Source organism: Cetorhinus maximus, chromosome 2, assembly GCF_964194155.1.
Source record: "Cetorhinus maximus chromosome 2, sCetMax3.hap1.1, whole genome shotgun sequence".
NCBI lineage: Eukaryota > Metazoa > Chordata > Chondrichthyes > Lamniformes > Cetorhinidae > Cetorhinus > Cetorhinus maximus.
Genome location: NC_135880.1, coordinates 13,007,992 through 13,016,699, shown reverse-complemented (window position 1 = coordinate 13,016,699; position 8,708 = coordinate 13,007,992).

Sequence of the window (8,708 nt, the reverse complement as noted above, 5' to 3'; positions counted from 1 at the left end):
AAAGAGATGATTCTCACAGACACAGTGAGATTAATAGATGCGTCACACAGACATAGTGAGATTAAAGAGATGCTTCACACAGACACAGTGAGATTAAAGAGATGCTTCACACAGACACAGTGAGATTAAAGAGATGCTTCACACAGACAAAATGAGATTAGAGTGATGCTTCACACAGACACATTGAGATTAAAGAGATGCTTCACACAGACACAGTGATATTAAAGAAATGCTTCACACAGAGACAGTGAGATTAAAGAGATGCTTCAAACAGACACAGTGAAATTAAAGAGATGCTTCACACAGACACAGTGATATTAAAGAGATGCTTCACACAGACACAGTGAAATTAAAGAGATGCTTCACACAGACACAGCGAGATGAAAGAGATGTCTCACACAGACAGAGTGAGATTAATGAGATGCTTCACACAGACAGAGTGAGATTAAAGAGATGCTTCACACAGACACAGCGAGATTAAAGAGATGCTTCACACAGACACAGTGACATTAAAGAGATGCTTCACACAGACACAGTGAGATTAAAGAGATGCTTCACACAGACACAGTAAGATTAAAGAGATGCTTCACACAGACACAGCGAGATTAAAGAGATGCTTCACACAGACACAGTGAGATTAAAGTGATGCTTCACACCGACACAGCGAGATTAAAGAGATTCTACACACAGACACAGTGAGATTAAATTGATGCTTCACACAGACACAGTGAGATTAAAGAGATGCTTCACACAGACACAGCGAGAGTAAAGAGATTCTACACACAGACACAGTGAGATTAAAGAGATGCTTCTCAGAGACACAGTGAGATTAAAGAGATGCTTCACACAGACACAGTGAGATTAAAGAGCTGCTTCACACAGACACAGTGAGATTAAAGAGATGCTTCACTCAGACACCGTGGAGATTAAAGAGATGCTTCACACAGACACAGTGAGATTAAAGAGATGCTTCAGACAGACACAGTGAGATTAAAGAGATGCTTCACACAGACACAGTGAGATTAAAGAGATGCTTCACACAGACACAGTGAGATTAAAGAGATGCTTCACACAGACACAGTTAGATTAAAGAGATGCTTCGCACAGACACAGCGAAATTAAAGACATGCTTCACACAGACACAGTGAGATTAAAGAGATGCTTCACACAGACACAGCGAGATTAAAGAGATTCTACACACAGACACAGTGAGATTAAATTGATGCTTCACACAGACACAGTGAGATTAAAGAGATGCTTCACACAGACACAGCGAGATTAAAGAGATTCTACACACAGACTCAGTGAGATTAAAGTGATGCTTCACACAGACACAGTAAGATTAAAGAGATGCTTTACACAGACACAGTGAGATTAAAGAGATGCTTCACACAGACACAGCGAGATTAATGAGATGCTTCATACAGACACAGTGAGATTAAAGAGATGATTCTCACAGACACAGCGAGATTAAAGAGATGCTTCACACAGACACAGCGAGATTAAAGTGATGCTTCACACAGACAGAGCGAGATTAAAGAGATGCTTCACACAGACGCAGTGAGATTAAAGAGATGCTTCACACAGACAACAGCGAGAGTAAAGAGATGCTTCGTACAGACACAGTGAGATTAAAGAGATGATTCTCTGAGACACAGCGAGATTAAAGAGATGCTTCACACAGACGCAGTGAGATTAATGAGATGCTTCAGACAGACACAGTGAGATTAAAGAGATGCTTCGCACAGACACAGTGAGATTAAAGAGATGCTTCACACAGACACAGTGAGATTAAATAGATGCTTCACACAGACACAGTGAGATTAAAGAGATGCTTCACACAGACACAGTGAGATTAAAGAGATCCTTCACACAGACACAGTGAGATTAAAGAGATGCTTCATACAGACACAGTGAGATTAAAGAGATGATTCTCACAGACACAGCGAGATTAAAGAGATGGTTCACACAGACACAGTGAGATTAAAGAGATGCTTCACACACACACCGTGAGATTAAAGAGATGCTTCACACAGACACAGTGAGATTAAAGAGATGCTTCACACAGACACAGTGAGATTAAAGAGATGATTCACACAGACACAGTGAGATTAAAGAGATGCTTCACACAGACACAGTGAGATTAAAGAGATGCTTCACACAGACACAGTGAGATTAAAGAGATGCTTCACACAGACACAGTGATATTAAAGAGATGCTTCACACAGACACAGTGAGATTAAAGAGATGCTTCACACAGACACAGTGAGATTAAAGAGATGATTCACACAGACACCGTGGAGATTAAAGAGATGCTTCACACAGACACAGTGAGATTAATGAGATGCTTCACACTGACACAGCGATATTAAAGAGATGCTTCACACAGACACAGTGAGATTAAAGTGATGCTTCACACAGACACAGTGAGATTAAAGAGATGCTTCACACAGACACAGCGAGAGTAAAGAGATGCTTCGTACAGTCACAATGAGATTAAAGAGATGATTCTCTGAGACACAGCGAGATTAAAGAGATGCTTCACACAGACGCAGTGAGATTAATGAGATGCTTCAGACAGACACAGTGAGATTAAAGAGATGCTTCACACAGACACAGTGAGATTAAAGAGATGCTTCACACAGACACAGTGAGATTAAAGAGATCCTTCACACAGACACAGTGAGATTAAAGAGATGCTTCATACAGACACAGTGAGATTAAAGAGATGATTCTCACAGACACAGCGAGATTAAAGAGATGATTCACACAGACACAGTGAGATTAAAGAGATGCTTCACACAGACACCGTGAGATTAAAGAGATGCTTCACACAGACACAGTGAGATTAAAGAGATGCTTCACACAGACACAGTGAGATTAAAGAGATGCTTCACACAGACACAGTGAGATTAAAGAGATGATTCACACAGACACCGTGGAGATTAAAGAGATGCTTCACACAGACACAGTGAGATTAAAGAGATGCTTCACACTGACAAAGCGATATTAAAGTGATGCTTCACACAGACACAGTGAGATTAAAGAGATGCTTCACACAGACACAGTGAGATTAAAGAGATGCTTCACACAGACACAGCGAGATTAAAGAGATGCTTCACACAGACACAGTGAGATTAAAGAGATGGTACACACAGACACAGTGAGATTAAAGAGATGCTTCACACAGACACAGCGAGATTAAAGAGATGCTTCACACAGACACAGCGAGATTAATGAGATGCTTCACACAGACACAGTGAGATTAAAGAGATGCTTCACAGAGACACACTGAGATTCAAGAGATGCTTCACACAGACACAGTGAAATTAAAGAGATGCTTCACACAGACTCTGTGAGATTAAAGACATGATTCACACAGACACTGCGAGATTAAAGAGATTCTACACAAAGACACAGCGAGATTAAAGAGATGCTTCACGTAGACACAGTGAGGTTAAAGAGATGCTTCACACAGACACTTTGAGATTCAAGAGATGCTTCATACAGACACAGTGAGATTAAAGAGATGGTTCTCACAGACACAGTGAGATTAAGAGATGCTTCACACAGACATAGTGAGATTAAAGAGATGCTTCACACAGACACAGTGAGATTAAAGAGATGCTTCACACAGACACAGTGAGATTAAAGAGATGCTTCACACAGACACAATGAGATTAGAGTGATGCTTCACACAGACACAGTGAGATTAAAGAGATGCTTCACACAGACACAGTGATATTAAAGAAATGCTTCACACAGAGACAGTGAGATTAAAGAGATGCTTCAAACAGACACAGTGAAATTAAAGAGATGCTTCACACAGACACAGTGATATTAAAGAGATGCTTCACACAGACACAGTGAAATTAAAGAGATGCTTCACACAGACACAGCGAGATGAAAGAGATGCTTCACACAGACACAGTGAGATTAATGAGATGCTTCACACAGACAGAGTGAGATTAAAGAGATGCTTCACACAGACACAGTGAGATTCAAGAGATGCTTCACACTGACAGAGTGAGAATAAAGAGATGCTTCACACAGACACAGTGAGATTAAAGAGATGCTTCACACAGACATAGCGAAATTAAAGAGATGCTTCACACAGACAGAGTGCGATTAAAGAGATGCTTCACACAGACACCGTGGAGATTAAAGAGATGCTTCACACAGACACAGTGAGATTAAAGAGATGCTTCACACAGACACAGTGATATTAAAGAGATGCTTCACACAGACACCGTGGAGATTAAAGAGATGCTTCACACAGACACAGTGAGATTAAAGAGATGCTTCACACAGACAAAGTGAGATTAAAGAGATGCTTCACACAGACACAGTGAGATTAAAGAGATGCTTCACACAGACACAGTAAGATTAAAGAGATGCTTCACACAGACACAGCGAGATTAAAGAGATGCTTCACACAGACACAGTGAGATTAAAGTGACGCTTCACACCGACACAGCGAGATTAAAGAGATTCTTCACACAGACACAGTGAGATTAAATTGATGCTTCACACAGACACAGTGAGATTAAAGAGATGCTTCACACAGACACAGCGAGAGTAAAGAGATTCTACACACAGACACAGTGAGATTAAAGAGATGCTTCTCACAGACACAGTGAGATTAAAGAGATGCTTCACACAGACACAGTGAGATTAAAGAGATGCTTCAGACAGACACAGTGAGATTAAAGAGATGCTTCACACATACACAGTGTGATTAAAGAGATGCTTCACACAGACAGAGTGAGATTAAAGAGGTGCTTCACACAGACACAGTGAGATTAAATAGATGCTTCACACAGACACAGTGAGATTAAAGAGATGCTTCACACAGACACAGTGAGATTAAAGAGATGTTTCACACAGACACAGTGAGATTAAAGAGATGATTCACAAAGACACCGTGGAGATTAAAGAGATGCTTCACACAGACACAGTGAGATTAAAGAGATGCTTCACACTGACACAGCGATATTAAAGTGATGCTTCACACAGACACAGTGAGATTAAAGAGATGCTTCACACAGACACAGTGAGATTAAAGAGATGCTTCACACAGACACAGCGAGATTAAAGAGATGCTTCACACAGACACAGTGAGATTAAAGAGATGGTACACACAGACACAGTGAGATTAAAGAGATGCTTCACACAGACACAGTGAGATTCAAGAGATGCTTCACAGAGACACAGTGAAATTAACGAGATGCTTCACACAGACTCTGTGAGATTAAAGTGATGATTCACACAGACATTGCGAGATTAAAGAGATTCTACACAAAGACACAGCGAGATTAAAGAGATGCTTCACGTAGACACAGTGAGGTTAAAGAGATGCTTCACACAGACACTTTGAGATTAAAGAGATGCTTCATACAGACACAGTGAGATTAAAGAGATGATTCTCACAGACACAGTGAGATTAATAGATGCGTCACACAGACATAGTGAGATTAAAGAGATGCTTCACACAGACACAGTGAGATTAAAGAGATGCTTCACACAGACGCAGTGAGATTAAAGAGATGCTTCACACAGACAACAGCGAGAGTAAAGAGATGCTTCGTACAGACACAGTGAGATTAAAGAGATGATTCTCTGAGACACAGCGAGATTAAAGAGATGCTTCACACAGACGCAGTGAGATTAATGAGATGCTTCAGACAGACACAGTGAGATTAAAGAGATGCTTCACACAGACACAGTGAGATTAAAGAGATGCTTCACACAGACACAGTGAGATTAAATAGATGCTTCACACAGACACAGTGAGATTAAAGAGATGCTTCACACAGACACAGTGAGATTAAAGAGATCCTTCACACAGACACAGTGAGATTAAAGAGATGCTTCATACAGACACAGTGAGATTAAAGAGATGATTCTCACAGACACAGCGAGATTAAAGAGATGGTTCACACAGACACAGTGAGAATAAAGAGATGCTTCACACACACACCGTGAGATTAAAGAGATGCTTCACACAGACACAGTGAGATTAAAGAGATGCTTCACACAGACACAGTGAGATTAAAGAGATGATTCACACAGACACAGTGAGATTAAAGAGATGCTTCACACAGACACAGTGAGATTAAAGAGATGCTTCACACAGACACAGTGAGATTAAAGAGATGCTTCACACAGACACAGTGATATTAAAGAGATGCTTCACACAGACACAGTGAGATTAAAGAGATGCTTCACACAGACACAGTGAGATTAAAGAGATGATTCACACAGACACCGTGGAGATTAAAGAGATGCTTCACACAGACACAGTGAGATTAATGAGATGCTTCACACTGACACAGCGATATTAAAGAGATGCTTCACACAGACACAGTGAGATTAAAGTGATGCTTCACACAGACACAGTGAGATTAAAGAGATGCTTCACACAGACACAGCGAGAGTAAAGAGATGCTTCGTACAGTCACAATGAGATTAAAGAGATGATTCTCTGAGACACAGCGAGATTAAAGAGATGCTTCACACAGACGCAGTGAGATTAATGAGATGCTTCAGACAGACACAGTGAGATTAAAGAGATGCTTCACACAGACACAGTGAGATTAAAGAGATGCTTCACACAGACACAGTGAGATTAAAGAGATCCTTCACACAGACACAGTGAGATTAAAGAGATGCTTCATACAGACACAGTGAGATTAAAGAGATGATTCTCACAGACACAGCGAGATTAAAGAGATGATTCACACAGACACAGTGAGATTAAAGAGATGCTTCACACAGACACCGTGAGATTAAAGAGATGCTTCACACAGACACAGTGAGATTAAAGAGATGCTTCACACAGACACAGTGAGATTAAAGAGATGCTTCACACAGACACAGTGAGATTAAAGAGATGATTCACACAGACACCGTGGAGATTAAAGAGATGCTTCACACAGACACAGTGAGATTAAAGAGATGCTTCACACTGACAAAGCGATATTAAAGTGATGCTTCACACAGACACAGTGAGATTAAAGAGATGCTTCACACAGACACAGTGAGATTAAAGAGATGCTTCACACAGACACAGCGAGATTAAAGAGATGCTTCACACAGACACAGTGAGATTAAAGAGATGGTACACACAGACACAGTGAGATTAAAGAGATGCTTCACACAGACACAGCGAGATTAAAGAGATGCTTCACACAGACACAGCGAGATTAATGAGATGCTTCACACAGACACAGTGAGATTAAAGAGATGCTTCACAGAGACACACTGAGATTCAAGAGATGCTTCACACAGACACAGTGAAATTAAAGAGATGCTTCACACAGACTCTGTGAGATTAAAGACATGATTCACACAGACACTGCGAGATTAAAGAGATTCTACACAAAGACACAGCGAGATTAAAGAGATGCTTCACGTAGACACAGTGAGGTTAAAGAGATGCTTCACACAGACACTTTGAGATTCAAGAGATGCTTCATACAGACACAGTGAGATTAAAGAGATGGTTCTCACAGACACAGTGAGATTAAGAGATGCTTCACACAGACATAGTGAGATTAAAGAGATGCTTCACACAGACACAGTGAGATTAAAGAGATGCTTCACACAGACACAGTGAGATTAAAGAGATGCTTCACACAGACACAATGAGATTAGAGTGATGCTTCACACAGACACAGTGAGATTAAAGAGATGCTTCACACAGACACAGTGATATTAAAGAAATGCTTCACACAGAGACAGTGAGATTAAAGAGATGCTTCAAACAGACACAGTGAAATTAAAGAGATGCTTCACACAGACACAGTGATATTAAAGAGATGCTTCACACAGACACAGTGAAATTAAAGAGATGCTTCACACAGACACAGCGAGATGAAAGAGATGCTTCACACAGACACAGTGAGATTAATGAGATGCTTCACACAGACAGAGTGAGATTAAAGAGATGCTTCACACAGACACAGTGAGATTCAAGAGATGCTTCACACTGACAGAGTGAGAATAAAGAGATGCTTCACACAGACACAGTGAGATTAAAGAGATGCTTCACACAGACATAGCGAAATTAAAGAGATGCTTCACACAGACAGAGTGCGATTAAAGAGATGCTTCACACAGACACCGTGGAGATTAAAGAGATGCTTCACACAGACACAGTGAGATTAAAGAGATGCTTCACACAGACACAGTGATATTAAAGAGATGCTTCACACAGACACCGTGGAGATTAAAGAGATGCTTCACACAGACACAGTGAGATTAAAGAGATGCTTCACACAGACAAAGTGAGATTAAAGAGATGCTTCACACAGACACAGTGAGATTAAAGAGATGCTTCACACAGACACAGTAAGATTAAAGAGATGCTTCACACAGACACAGCGAGATTAAAGAGATGCTTCACACAGACACAGTGAGATTAAAGTGACGCTTCACACCGACACAGCGAGATTAAAGAGATTCTTCACACAGACACAGTGAGATTAAATTGATGCTTCACACAGACACAGTGAGATTAAAGAGATGCTTCACACAGACACAGCGAGAGTAAAGAGATTCTACACACAGACACAGTGAGATTAAAGAGATGCTTCTCACAGACACAGTGAGATTAAAGAGATGCTTCACACAGACACAGTGAGATTAAAGAGATGCTTCAGACAGACACAGTGAGATTAAAGAGATGCTTCACACATACACAGTGT